This window comes from Cryptomeria japonica, chromosome 4 (genome assembly GCF_030272615.1).
Source record: "Cryptomeria japonica chromosome 4, Sugi_1.0, whole genome shotgun sequence".
Classification (NCBI taxonomy): Eukaryota; Viridiplantae; Streptophyta; class Pinopsida; order Cupressales; family Cupressaceae; genus Cryptomeria; species Cryptomeria japonica.
The window spans coordinates 402,286,713-402,301,858 of record NC_081408.1 but is presented as its reverse complement, the minus strand read 5'-3'; positions in this window follow the sequence as shown (position 1 = coordinate 402,301,858).

Below are 15,146 nucleotides of genomic sequence, written 5' to 3'. Positions count from 1 at the left end.
TACCGACACCCTGGCCGACAGCAATTTTGTATTAATGTATTTGTAATTAATTGTAAAATCTTTTGTAAGCCGACATGGCAGATTGTAATATGACTCATACATGTATGAGATCATTGTAGATCATTTTATAAATGTTATGGGCATGATGCGAAAGATAGAAGGTAGCAGACATATTATGTGAATTATTGGATAAGGGTTTATGTATGTAGCAGAGCTTAAACTGGTACTGAATCTGGCATAGAAGATGCTAATCTAAAGTAGTACAAGACATTGGATTAGTATAATCCATTTTTGTAAGTCAGTGTGACTTCTTTTGTAATTGAGCAGTGAGCTCTAGGCACTTGGCCTTCTTGCATGTGCAAGCCCCTGTTGTAGTAGTAATATTCTCTTATTGGCCAGTAAGTGAATATTGTGGGTCACAAATCCCACCGAGGTTTTTCCCACACCGGGTTTCCTCGTTAAAATATTGTGTTATGGTGTGTTTTTCATGTTGTGGTTGTTATTCTTATTTGCTGCATTATTTTTGGTTTACCGGTACACAGTTATAATATGCTTTTCATGTTATAAGCTAAGAAAATATCTATACCAGTCAGATACTGATTCACCCCCCCCCCCTCTTAGTATCTTTGGGAATCCTAACAATTGGTATCAGAGCCTGGTCCTCTATTTTTAGAAGCCTAACAACTTGAGGAAGATCTTGTCACCAGTAGAGATGGAAAATTTGAGAAAGCAATTAGAAATAGCTCTTTCAAACTATGATGCAGAAAAGGTGAAGAATATCAAACTTGAGGATGATCTGAAGGCTGATCAGGATATCATTCAAGCACTTCAAGAAAATTACACTATAGCAAGGAATAAAAGAAGAGAACTTTGTGAGAAGATGTAGAAAGAGGAAGATGAAAAGGAAACTCTTAATGATTTGGTAAATAAGCTAAGACAAGAAATCAGTACAACAAAGAATGAGATCCAAGATATGACTATGAGATTTTGTAAAGAAATTGAAGATAGAAAGAAGAATGAAGAAGACTTGGTTAGAAGACTAAATGATGTTGGAAATGAAAACACAAGACTCAGTCATGAAAATGATATGTTGAAGACAGAATTGATGCACACACAAAATGACAGAACTAAACTTATAAGACAGAAAGGAATCTTGGAGAATGAACTGGCTGCTGCAAATTAACACAAGGAGAAATTCAAGAAAATTTCAGAAGAACTTGTTGACATGCTAAGGAATCAAAAACCTAATGGTGATACAAATGGCCTTGGCTTTGAAACTAGTGAAAGCTCCGGTACTGCAAACAATCATGATCATAGCAAACTGGTAAGACAACCTAATGCTTACAAATTCAATGGGAAATGCTTTAACTGTAACAAGTATGGTCATAGAGAAAATTAGTGTAGATCTAGAAATTATCAGAACACTAATACACCCACCGGTCAATGTTCTAAATGCAACAAAGTCGGTCATAACTTAGAAAATTGCAGAATGAATGTAAGATGTTATGTTTGTGGAAGATTTGGACACTTATCTAATCAATGCAGAACACATATTGACATAGGATATGGGAAAGCTATTCAGAAAAACAATGTGACTTGTTATACTTGTAACAAAATTGGACATATTGCAAAATTTTATAGAAGCAAGTCCCCACTGGCAAATAACAAAGGTCCTAGTTTGAAAGGTAAAGAAAAGGTTGAAGAGATAAAGCAAGAATTCTCAAAACAATGGATCAGAAAGTTAGATCAGAATGTTGATGGGAATACCCCTCCACCAATAGAACAGAGTATCACTCCACTGGCAGGAGACTCTTCATCTAATTGAAGGAAAATCCCTTGGGGGTTTAGCAACAAAATGAAAAACATGCTATTATTCCCTCGACTGATGGTGAGAAGTTGAAATTACTTCTATACCGGAAGATGAGTTAAGTTGTGACTTAACTGGCAAGCATTAAATGTGGTAGTTGGAGAAAATAACATTATAAAGCAAGTGTTTTGGCTCCTTTTTCATTCACCAAGCATTCAAACCTTTGAGAGCGCGAAAATTCCCGAGCGAAGGCTTCATTAGCGAAAAAGTGAAGTAGTTCATCAAAGCATTCATCCTAAAGGAAGTTTGAGGTATTTATAATCATGGCATCTTCATCCACTCCTAAATTTATTACAAACCCTAATGTTGTTGAAGTAATTAAGAGCCCTAGACCCATATTCAAACTGGTTCTTGAAATAGCGAAGAAAGATGATAGCATAGGTGCATTTTCTCAAATTCCTAAGGGAGTAGTATATGCTAAAGACCCTAGGATGTATATACATTGTCATATAGAGGAATTAGGTGATACTCAAGAATATAGATACAAATCCTGAGTCTGAAGTTTTGTACACTATGAATATAGATACTCAAGAAGTAAATGTTGTGGTTGACAGAGAAACCACTGAGGACAAGAAGACAGATGTGGCTACTGAGTCACTAGCTACAGATGCTAAGGTTGAGGTAAATGAAACTATAAATATAAACACAGAAAAACCTACTCAGTTAGAGAAACCGGCACAGGATACCACTGGTAAACCATTAGAGAAACCGGTAGATACAACTGATAAATAGTCAGGAGAACAAAAAATGGACAGTACAGAGGTACAAATAGAGAAACTGAAAGTGCACATAGAGACACAGATTGAGAAACTAGTTGTTGAGAGCTTAGAGAAACCTTCTGAGATACAGATGGAAAATCTAGAACAGGTACAGGTTGAGACACAAGTTCAAACAGAGACAGTGCCACCAGCCAAAACTGAAAAGCCTAAACCTTTGTTTGTAGAAATGCAAACACGGACTGACCTACCAGAGGTCGAATCAAGTAAGGTAATTACTACAACTGGTAGCATGGCTATTGTGAAGACAGTTGGACAAACATTTGGTACTTCTATGGCAAAATTCAGACCTACGAATGTAACAGAGGTCTTATTGGATTCAATAAAGAAGATCACAGGGTGCAATGCACAAGCCTATAAGGCTATTGATGACACAATTACCATTCTTAAACTGATAGCACCAAATTGTATTGTAGATAACAAATATTCTTTAAGTCAACTAGACATTGTCTAAGTTCATCACCGACGACATATTGACTATTGATCAAATAAATGAGGACACATTCAAGGAAAGAATGGTAAAAGAAAAAGAGAAATTCTTTGAGGAAATTGTGAAGAAGAATAAGGAGAAAATGGAAACATTATTACCGGAACTTGGAGAGATAATTCTTGACTTCAAGAAACTGTATAGAGATTCTTGTAAAACAAATATTTTAACAGAAGATCTAGACAAGGAAATCAGCAAAGCACAAGATAAGATTAACAATATTGCTAACAATCTGATAGGTACATCGGATTCATTTTTGGAGATAGAGAAGAAGATTGCAGAGCAAGAAGAGAAAATCAAGCAGTTAGAGAAGGACAAAGAAAGAATAAAGGATAAAGCAAAGGACTTGAAATGTAGACTTAGTCCCAAACTAGATTACCTCATTTCTTTGAAAAAAGAAATTTCTGAGGCTCTGGTTCCCGAACGTAAGACATCGGAAGAGAAAATGCACATACTCACTAGTATAGTGTAGAGAACTCAAGAGGCACTAAAAGAAAGCAAATCATTTAGTAATTGTTTAAATTTGATTTCGATAGATATATTTCAAATTCTAACCCACCGGTTACAAGAATCCAAGCAGGACTCCACTGACAGTGAATGAAAACCTTTGTCATTGATGTCAAAGGGGGAGTAGTAGAGATGAGAAAAATCAAATAATAGAGATCATCTGCTCAGGGGGAGCACACATCTGGTACAATTTTTGGCAAGATTTTTGAACTTCAATTTTTGATACATTCTTGAATTTTTCTCATGAGTGTTGCCATCAATGCCAAAGGGGGAGATTGTTGGAAAATGCACACTCCAATGAGATATTGTAGGTGATTGAAGGTATTTTCATTGATGGCAACCTCACAATCATGTGATATCGGTAGGCAGACACAAGCACCGGCACCGACAAACTCTACATCGACATACAGAACACCGGCACCGAAAAGGAAGATTATTGGCACCCTGGCCGATAACAATTTTGTATTAATTTATTTTGTAATTAATTGTAAAATCTTTTATAAGCCGACATGGCAGATTGTAATATGACTCATATATGTATGAGATCATTGTAGATCATTTTATATATGTTATGGGCATGATGCGAAAGATAGAAGGTAGTAGACCTATTATGCAAATTATTGGATAAGGGTTTATGTATGTAGAAGAGCTTAAACCGGTACTGAATCTGGCATAGCAGATGCTAATCTAAAGTAGTACAAGGCATTGGATTAGTATAATCCATTTTTGTAATTCAGTGTGACTTCTTTTGTAATTGAGTAGTGAGCTCTAGGCACTTGGCCTTCCTGCATGTGCAGGCCCCTATTGTAGTAGTAATATTCTCTTATTGGCCAATAAGTGAATATTGTGGGTCAAAAATCCCACCGAGATTTTTCCCACACCGAGTTTCCTCATTAAAATATTGTGTTATGGTGTGCTTTTCATGTTGTGGTTGTTATTCTTATTTGCTGCATTATTTCTGGTTTACCGGTACACAATTTTAATATGCTTTTCATGTTATAAGTTAAGAAAATATCTATACCGTTCATATACTAATTCACCCCCCCTCTCAGTATCTTTGGGAATCCTAACACCTTTTTCTACATACGTTCATCCTTCTATGATTTGCATCTATGTGCTTTGCCTTGTGATTCTCATCCCAAGTTTCTATATGTTCATCTCCTCTCCATAGCTACACATGCATAAGTGTCGGTCCACTATATGTAGTTTTGATCTTGTCTTGTATAGTTCCTCTAGTCAGGCAACATCAAATCCCATATGTCAGTTATCCTTTTGGCAAAATATATTTGAGGCACTCATGTTGACTTTGATTCTTTTTTATCTTTGTTTATCCTTTTGGGCTCCTTCATATTGTTTCCTCTTGATTGCTATGAATCTTTATATCATGGTACGCTAGGAGTAGAGAAACTAGGGATGTGATCTTCTTGCTTTTCTTTTTGCTTGGCGTGTGTTTTCTTGATGTGTCCCTTGTTGTATACTCATGAGGTCTTGACTATCTCATGTTACACTGGGGAATATCTTTTTGCTTGTGTTTTTTCTATCATTATTTCACGCAAAGTTATTTGTAACTCTATGCAGTGATAGACTAACCTTTTGTGTCTATTTGTTGAGTTAGTCCATGCATTGGCTATGACATCACCTTGGTTCCTTGTATCCTAGTGCATCACATACAATGATAAATCAAAATAAGTGTTTGCTACATCGGCAACCCATTCCAAGGGTGCTCATGCTTCATGATCTCTTCATCTGCATTTTTCGTTACATTGCATTCGCCTGTTTCTTTTCTGTTATTTCTCATAATTGGGAATGTGCACATGTCCCTGCTTCTTTTGTCTATTGTAGTGTCCTTGCCAAATCTCCCTAGAGAATTTGTGCATTCATCATCATGATAGTCCTGTATTTGCATCTGTCATGAGCATAACCGTATGCATCACATCCTGCATCACAAATGGGTTAGCACATAATCCATGCACATATTACTAATCATGTTCATGCATCATATCTTGCATCATAGATAGGTTAATACATTCTTCATAAGAATTCATAACATATTCATCTATAGGCATATACATTTCACCGTGCATAATCACATTCGTAACAATACACTATCCAAATCATGCATATCCATCCATCCATCTACTAGGTCATGTGCATCCATTGCTAATCATCATGCATACATCCATGTCATACACATACACATAAATCACAAAAATCAATGCATCACATCCTTCATCACAAATCCATTAGTGGATATCATCTAAGCATAATAATCACATCATCTCATATCAAGCATCAAGGTGACATTTCATCCCACCATATCTTTGAAAGCATTCTTTAGATCTAGGCATCATGGATCAATCAATCACAAAAATATTTATGCAAGCATGTGTTTATGACTGATTAATTGATGTCTTGTCGTGTCATGTCATGTTATTGCATCAACACTTATGATCACATTCAAAAAGAATTGCATCATCAACCTTCATCAATTTCAGCAAGCTTGAGGTATATTATCTAACACTTCAACAATTTTAATTCAATTCAAGGGTTAATTCCAAACCTAGATTATGACCTAGGCAAACCCTATCCACAACACCATTTTTCTCCTTTGCATGTGCAGGTGGCAAGATTCAAAGAAATAATTATATATTCAAGTAGAATAGACAAAGACATACAAGTTCAACTTTTGCAGAGATGAAAAGTGGAGGACAAGGTCGCCCCAAGCAACCATGTCTGATAATTTTCTAGTTATCTACATTTGAAACCCTAAGGACAAGGTCACACAAAGCAACATCTTCATCTTGAAATTACAAGTTATCTGCATTCAAAACCCTAAGGACAACATCACCCAAAGCACCATTGTATGATAGTTTTGAGCCTCGATTTTAGACACAAGAACCTCTTAGCTTCCTAATTCCAAATTTTTACACATGTTTGCATATAAAATTTGAACTATTTGTGAATGTTGATTGCTATCAATTTCACATCATTAGCCCTAGATCTTGTATCCAATTTACATCTTTTCATAGCTCACTTTGAACTCAAACAAAGAGAGAAATATAAATCAATCAACATTCAATCATTTGGGTTGAATATATTTATTTCATCCCTTTTTAATATAATAAAAATTGGAATTAGGGTCATTCCTTGTTTACATGGCTAAACTAGTGAACACCTATTTCCCAATATTACATTTTGGTGAACTTGACACTTCTATCATTTTGTATATTTCTGATTGGGTGTTATCAAATTTGATTTCTCATAATGGAATTATTGTTTTTCTATTTCACATGTGATTACATAGCTCATTAGCTACTTTATCAAAATCATATGTTGGATAATAATCTATTTCACTTCATGTTGCTTGCATTCATTCATAGAACTTTAATTATTACATTATGAGGGTTTCAATGATTTTTCCTACATTCAAGTAATTTCTAAAAACTTTACATATTTCATGTTGCTATATAGTAATATTTTTAAAGAAGTTAATGGAATATTTGGATTTCATAAAAGTTTTGGTAGATGTTTCAAATGGAACCCTTGCTAATCTTAGAGATGATATTGAAATGAAACGTACTTGTACCTCTCCCAAAGTATCTTTTATTCATGAGGAAATAATTATTACTCCTAAAGATTATCTCTTTGATGGAGATGTGATATTATAGAGTTGTATTGAATCCTCTTCTCACAAAGATAATTTGGTGAAAGAGAGACAAGGTAAACATGTTAATCTTAGTACATATATCACTCTAGATCCTTCTTATTCTCCAAGAGCTTATCTTAATCACCAATATATTTTGAGGCAAGATGATGTTATGCATTTTATTCATGATCTATCTCACAATATAACATTGTGTAAAGATGAAGCTTTAGATGATAAGCATACTTCTTCCCAACCTAAAAAAGTGGACATGAATAGTGGTGATTTAAATCATAACCTTCCTACAATATATCGTCCTTCTTCATCTATTCATCAGTTTGGTCCTTCAATATGTCCTTAAACAAAAAAAAACAAAAAAGCCCATCATGAAAATCATCCCCCTCCTTTATCAGTTGTTTTACCAAAACCATGTTCTTTTATTATTCAAGGGACAAGACCTATTCATGTTGACAATCAAGAAAATTTAGTGAAAGGAATCTTTTGCAAACTCAAATGTTTTAAAAATATTACCTTTCCTTTCCTAATATATATCTGTAGCATAGGAAATAGGAAATCATCACAAACAATATAAACATACTAATCATTAGCTCAATCACAAAAGCACAATTGCAATGATCTATCCTAAACACACTCAATAGAGACATGAAATAAAAACATTCAAAACTAGAAATTAAGCAAACCAAAGGTATGATTTGAATGCTTCTTCATGCGGCTCCATTGTTCTTCTTTCCTCTTCAAATGGTTTTGGTTGTGGATCTCACCTACAAGTGCACACACATAATTGAAAGCAAGTAGACAAGATTATTGATCAAGAGTACTAGAAATGTGATTGACTAGAAATTTGATAGTCAGATTAGGGGTTCAAAAATGCGATCAATTGGGTTTGATTGAAGAAATTCATCCAATTTATAGACAAATTGGAGAAAAAGATCAAATTAGCATGATAATGATTCGAATGGAAATTCAAATCAAGAATAGCAAATTATGACATGTTTATGACAAATTTCTATGCAAGATTTATGACAATTTATGACAAATTACTATGCAAGGATTTATGACAATTTATGACAAATTTCTATGTCATTTCCATGAATTTAGGAGAGAAATAGAAGGAAATTGAAATTAGGAATTAAGAAATTAGAAAAATTAGAAAAAGAGGAATTAGGAAAATAGGAATTAGGAAAATGATGAAAATTAGGAAATTAGTGAATTAATCAATAATTTTTCATTTATTAATTAATTCATTCACAAAGAGGAATAATTAGCCAATTAAATAAACATTTAATTGCGATGAGAAGACTTAGGATAAATAAACAATTTATTAATCCTAAAGGAAGAAATGACACACAAGGTTAAATGATGAAATCACGAAACCCTAGAAGATGAATTAGCAATGCGAGAATGACAATTAGGTCTTGATTGAAGATAATTGATATCGATCATGATTTTGAATTGATAAATAACCAATATGATAAATGATTTAATTGAGAAAATGCGCCAATTGACGAGGAACAATGACAAATTGATCCAAATTGACATAATTGAGACAAACAACGATCAATGACAAATTGATCGCAAAATGACAAGATCGAACCAGAGGACAAGAATCGATGACAAAATAGATTGCAAAATGACAATATTGAAAATGACCACAATCGATGACAAATCGACCACAAAATGACAAGATCGAACATGACAATGACCGATGACAAATCGATCGTTAAACAACAAGATTGAAAATGATAATAATTGATGATAAATCGACCGCCAGAGGACAAGATTGACAAGAGGACAACGATCGATCGCAAGATTGACAGGAGGACAAAACCCTAATTAAGATTGATGATGTCCAAAATGATGACAAATAAGCACGCACATTGATGCAATAGGATAAGATCGATCAAAATCATGACTGGATAATGTTGTCGACAAGACCAAATTTGAGAGCGAGATGATTGAAGAATGTAGAAGAATGACTCGATGCTCGCAAATGATAAAAACCAAGTATGAATCATAGGAGAAATGTTAATACGACGCAAAAAACCTAAAATGAGGCAATGCGCAAATGTCAAAGTATGATTCCGCAAGCGTTGACCATTTTTATGTGTCTACATTTTGCCCCTCTTTGAGACAATGCGATTTTAAGCATTGTTTCAAAGAACAATAATGAGAATGCCCCAGACAATAATAATGACATATGCATGCCCCCTCGAGGAATTGGCCGGAAACATGTAGAAAAGAGGCCAATTGATCGATAAAAATGATAGGATCGAACGGACTGACAATCGGATACCGGATGCATGAAGGACAAGGAATTGAAGACACAAAAGACCACGACCAACATAAGATGGAGAGGGTGCACGTACATCTATGCATTGACAAAGATCTATAAATGGGACCAAGAGAGTGACAAGAGCTCATTTGCACTAGACAAAGAGGAGGATTTGTTGCTCTGGACAAGGACACTTGCAGATAGATGGCGAACATTCCAATGGCGGATCACCTTGGGGAATGTGTATGTACATTCAGATGACCGGACGACATAGGAGCAGCGGTATGTATCTCAAAAACCCATGTTTTCAATTTCATGAATTTTGATTGCTTACGGGACATTGCAGGGCCCACAGGAACTGCAAAAATTGACTTTTGCGCTTGTGTAGGGCGAATCCTGTGCTTGTGTGAGGTCTTATGCACTTGTGTAGGGAGACACAGGCGCAGGTTACCTGACACAGGCACAGGTTACCTGACACAGGCGCAGGTTACCTAACACAGGCGCAAGTGTGCAAGGCAAACCCTAATTTTGGTCAAAATGACATGCAAATGATCCGGAAAAAGGGGATAAGGGTAGGATAGGTCAGATTAGATGAAAAACACCCTGATTAGACATGAAAATGAGGAAATGCAACCTGTAGGAGAAAACCCTAAAACTGACAAAATATGCCCCAATTGTGATGCAGAGTCGACAGTATCCGTTGATCACGCGGCAGAACCGACCTGACTGCTTCATGCTACGACATAGACTCAGGAGCACAGACAAAGATACACTAGTAGGACTTGGGATATACTATGTCACATTCATGCCCGAGATTAGGGCAAACATACGACTGCTTACCGCATTGGCAGAGCGATGGCACTCAGAGACCTCCTCATTCCATCTGGTGACCGGAGAGGCGACGGTGACACTGGAGGATGTATGGCGTATCCTCCGCATTCTGATTCATGGAGAGATGATAGAGTATGACCCAGTGACAGGGAGAGATGCATTGTGCAGATTGTTTGAGTGTGACGCAGATGATCTGGATATCGTCGAGAGAGAGATTGGCTGGGAGACCATGGCATCAGAGTATGATCGACGGTATGTGGTGATAGCTATGGTGATGGCATGTCTACTAGCAGGAGACAGACAAGGACATGGATTCCCTATTGGATGGGGAAGAGTGCTAGAGCAGATGGCGACAAAGGGGACAGTATATGCATGGGGACCATGTGTACTGGCTATGCTATATTTTCAGTTGCATCAGATAGCATATCAGCGAGTGCAGACTTTGAGCTGTGGAGTCACATTGCTACAGGTATGGGCATTTGAGCACATAGCCATATGTCGACCGATTACAGATAGACAGGTAGTACCACACCAACCATATGTGTACTATTATGGTGGAGCACTGAGACAGGGTCCTTTTGGATACATATTGTATTGGCGACATGAGCTAGACCGACTGAGAGAGTTCATATGGAGGCCATATCGTGATTGTCCGGGATGGTCAGATGACAGTGAGGAGCTACCTTATTGTAGACAAGAGAGGTACCTGATTGGGCGACCAGTGAATCGCCAGAGAGTGATTGAGTTGTACCTGCCAGAGAGGGTCAGATGACAGTTTGGAGAGAGGATGGATGTACCTAGGAGGACTGCACACTTTGCCCAATCTCACAGAGAGACAAGTCAGTGGGGGAGTATGATTCAGCCACACATAGAATATGCTGAATTTTCACAGCTACAACAGAGACAGTGGGATTGGGAATCAGATGTGGTGGACACTGGGATGATAGAGGAGTATGAGAGATGGTTTGCACGATGGCGGCCAGTGCCATTGACAGATCCGGATATTCCAGTATCGAGGTGACAGGAGGACTTCCCACTCACAAGAGAGGAGGAGGGAGATGATGAGGACGAGGATGAGGATGATGACAAGGATGGAGATGAGGATGGGGATGACGATGACGGAGATGAGGATGAGCTAGATTCAGGCGAGCAGGAGGCATTGCAGGATATACCTATAGAGCCGGAGACAGCTAGGACAGAGGAGATGGAGATGTGCAGGGCTACCATAGCGAGTCAGCAGGATCATATTGCAACATTAGAGAGACAGCAGGATCAGTTCAGAGCAGAGATAGCCAGACTCACAATGGCTCGAGATGCAGCAATTGCTCAGGCACAGCAAGAGGAACACAGAGTCACTGAGTATATTGGGTCGATTCGGGATGCCAGTGCACGAGAGATGGCACAGATGCTAGTAGAGACTAGAGAGGAGATACACCATTGGAGGAAACTATATGAGGGTGCAGTTCCACTAGAGCAGAGAGCACCTTCATATCGGGCACGATCGAGGATAGAGAGCAAGGCACGCTCTCGGAGGTCATTGAGCAGCATGGGGGTGAGTGGACCTATGAGACCACCACAGCCAGGACCAGGAGGGACATCATCCATGAGACATGGTAGGGATGAGGAGGATAGAGGGAGCACCCAGTGACAGAGGCACGTGCTCCTTAGGATGGACAGTGGACATTATGTAGTTTGACATGTTGTAGTCAGCTTGCGGGCCATACTTAAGACAGACAGCCCAATTTTTGTACTCCGATATTATTGTGATATATGATATGATATGCATCGATATGATGGGATGCAAATGTGTTATGACTGATGTTACTTTCTATGTATGGATGACTTATGCATTGTTTATGTACCATTGTGGAACATGTATGGATGCATATTTTGTTTTATGTGTTTTGATGCATTGATAACATGAAATGGATAAAATGCTTGATATGATGCTTAATGTAATGCAAATGTACTAACCAAATGGATGCAGGATGTAGTATGTATGGTTGGAAATCAGAGCACTAGACCAAACTGACTAGCCGACCGGATGAAAGAAATGTTAGTAAGAAGAAAATGAAACAGAGAATAGTTAGAGATGAAGAAAAACTTGCTTTCAGTAATGCACTTTGTAGGTGAGAACCTTTATTTTTATGTAGCAAAATGGATGCGTAGCATCATGGCATTGAGGGCCAGAGCTGAAATGCAACCCTTTTTGCAAAAGACAGACACATCACAGACAAACAACAATCACAATCAAAAAGAAAAGGACCGTGAACCATCCCGGTCACTCTAAATCACTCAGTGACATCATCGAGCAACATAGGAACATGATCGAAGATAAATCAATAGAAAGATAAGATGCACAAATTCCAACAAATCAAACAAACATCTTGATCTTCATTGTCAAAAGCTGAAAGCATTGATAGGACAATCATGTTGTCTGGTTTCAGGACATGCGGTACCCCGTCTAAGACAGGACACAGTCTGGTTTCGAGTATACCACACCCTGTATAAGACCCATGATAATGTGCCAAGGACGAATAAATTTGCGGTTGATTGATATGACAATGTTGATCAGTTTGAATGTCGGGTTTGAGTAAAAAGGTTCATCTGTTTATGCATGATTTCAGTTAAAGCACATTGTGTTGATCGCGTGTCATTGGATGTATACTCAGTAATCTGTCTTATGCACAGAGGGGATCATTTATTGCAAAATGCTTGTTTTGGATTTCGAGTTTTTACAATTTTTTTGTTTTCATTTTTGAGGACTTTATATGATTTTTAGGGATTTTTTTAGGACATTTTTAAATGTTTTTGAGATTTTTTTCAGGACATTTTTCAATTTTTATGATCTTCAGGACATTTTTCAATGTTTTTGAGATTTTTTTCAGGACATTTTTCAATTTTTATGAGATTTTTTTTCAGGACATTTTTCAATTTTTATGAGATTTTTTTCAGGACATTTTTAAATGCAAAAGTTCCTGTGATCGATCATGACAAGGGAAACACACCCAATGCGCATCTTGAAAGACATACATAGACCGGGACCAAAACATATGTACAAGAAACCGGAGTATGCAAGACAATGATGTTGACCAAGAACAGGCCTGGAATAGAACATTGGGTTAAGACAAAGATAAGCGTGAGAAACCAGCCGAGAGAAAGCATAGCTTAGAGGTCATGATAGATGACGGAGCAACGATCTCATTTTACACATGGCGCCTGTTTGCCAGGTTTTCACCAAGGTACTTGCCCCAAGCGCCTGTTTGCCAGGTTTTCACTAGAGGGCGAATCATTTTTTTCTTTACTTTTTTGCTCTTTTTCTTTTTTTTTCGTAATTTCTTGCTTTTTTCATTTTTATTTTTATTTTTTCTCTTTTTCTCTTTTTTTTTTTTTTCTCTTTTTTGATTTTTTTTGTATTTTTTCAAGATCATATTGGAAGAAGTACTGATAGAAAATTATGCCTAGTACTTGCGAAGATGCATGCTGTTTATAGGATCAGACAGAGGTTCACCTTCTGGGGTAGCAAGCTGATATGCCCCCGAGCCATATGCTGCAGTTACTATGAAAGGCCCAACCCAATTAGGTTCAAACTTGCCTTTGATGATGTCAGTAGACTATGCATTCTTAGGGTTTTCCTTTAAAACCAGATCTCCCACTTCGAAGTGTCGCCCTTTGACCTTCTTATTATAAGAGCGACGGAGACGGTTTTGATATGCTTGCAAATGTGTCAGAGCTGTCTGACGTTTCTCATCTAACATCTCAAGCTGATGCAGCCGAGAGACTCTATGTGTCTCATCATCAATCTCCTTGCAAGGAAACTTGCAAGGAAGGAATCTCCACCTCCAAAGGTAAAATGGCTTCCGCACCATACACCAAGGAATAAGGTGTTGCGCCAGTAGGTGTGCGGATAGAAGTGCGATAGGCCCATAGTGCTGGATTCAACTGTACATGCCAATCTCAACCAGCGTCATTGACAACCTTCTTCAGGATCTTGATAATGGTTTTATTGGATGCTTCAGCTTGACCATTCCCTTGTGGATAGTATGGACTGGAGAAACGGTGTTGGATATGAAACTTTTCACAGAGCTCTTTAACATCTTTATTCTTGAAAGGATGACCATTATCTGTGACTATGGAAAGGGGAACCCCATACCGGCATATGATATAATTCAGCAAGAATTTTGAAATTTGGACACCCGTGATATAAGTCATGGGGATAGCCTCGATCCATTTTGTAAAATACTATGTGGCTGTAATGATGAACTTGTGTCCATTTGCAGATGTCGGGTGAATCTTGCCAATAAGATCCAATCCCCATTGAGAAAAGGGCCATGGAGATATGACAGAATGAAGCTCTTGGGCTGGTGCATGAATGTAGTTTCCATGAATCTGGCATTTGTAGCACTTCTTAACAAAATCATGAACATCTTTTTCTAAAGTGGGCCAATAATACCCAGCACGAATCAACTTTTGGCTAAGCTTAGACCATTGAAATGGCCTCCACATATACCATCGTGAACCTCGTGTAAAACCGTTTGTGCTTCGTCAGAATCCAAACACCTGAGGAGGGTATGGTCAAAGGAACGGCGGTAAAGGGTGTCGGCGATGATGACATATTTGGCTGTCTGTCGGATAAAGGCTCGGCGTTGGTTAGCGGAAAGGTTGGGTGGTAAGGTTTGGGATTTCAAATATTGATATACGTCATTGTACCATGGGGAGTTGGGACCAACAAGAACGCACAT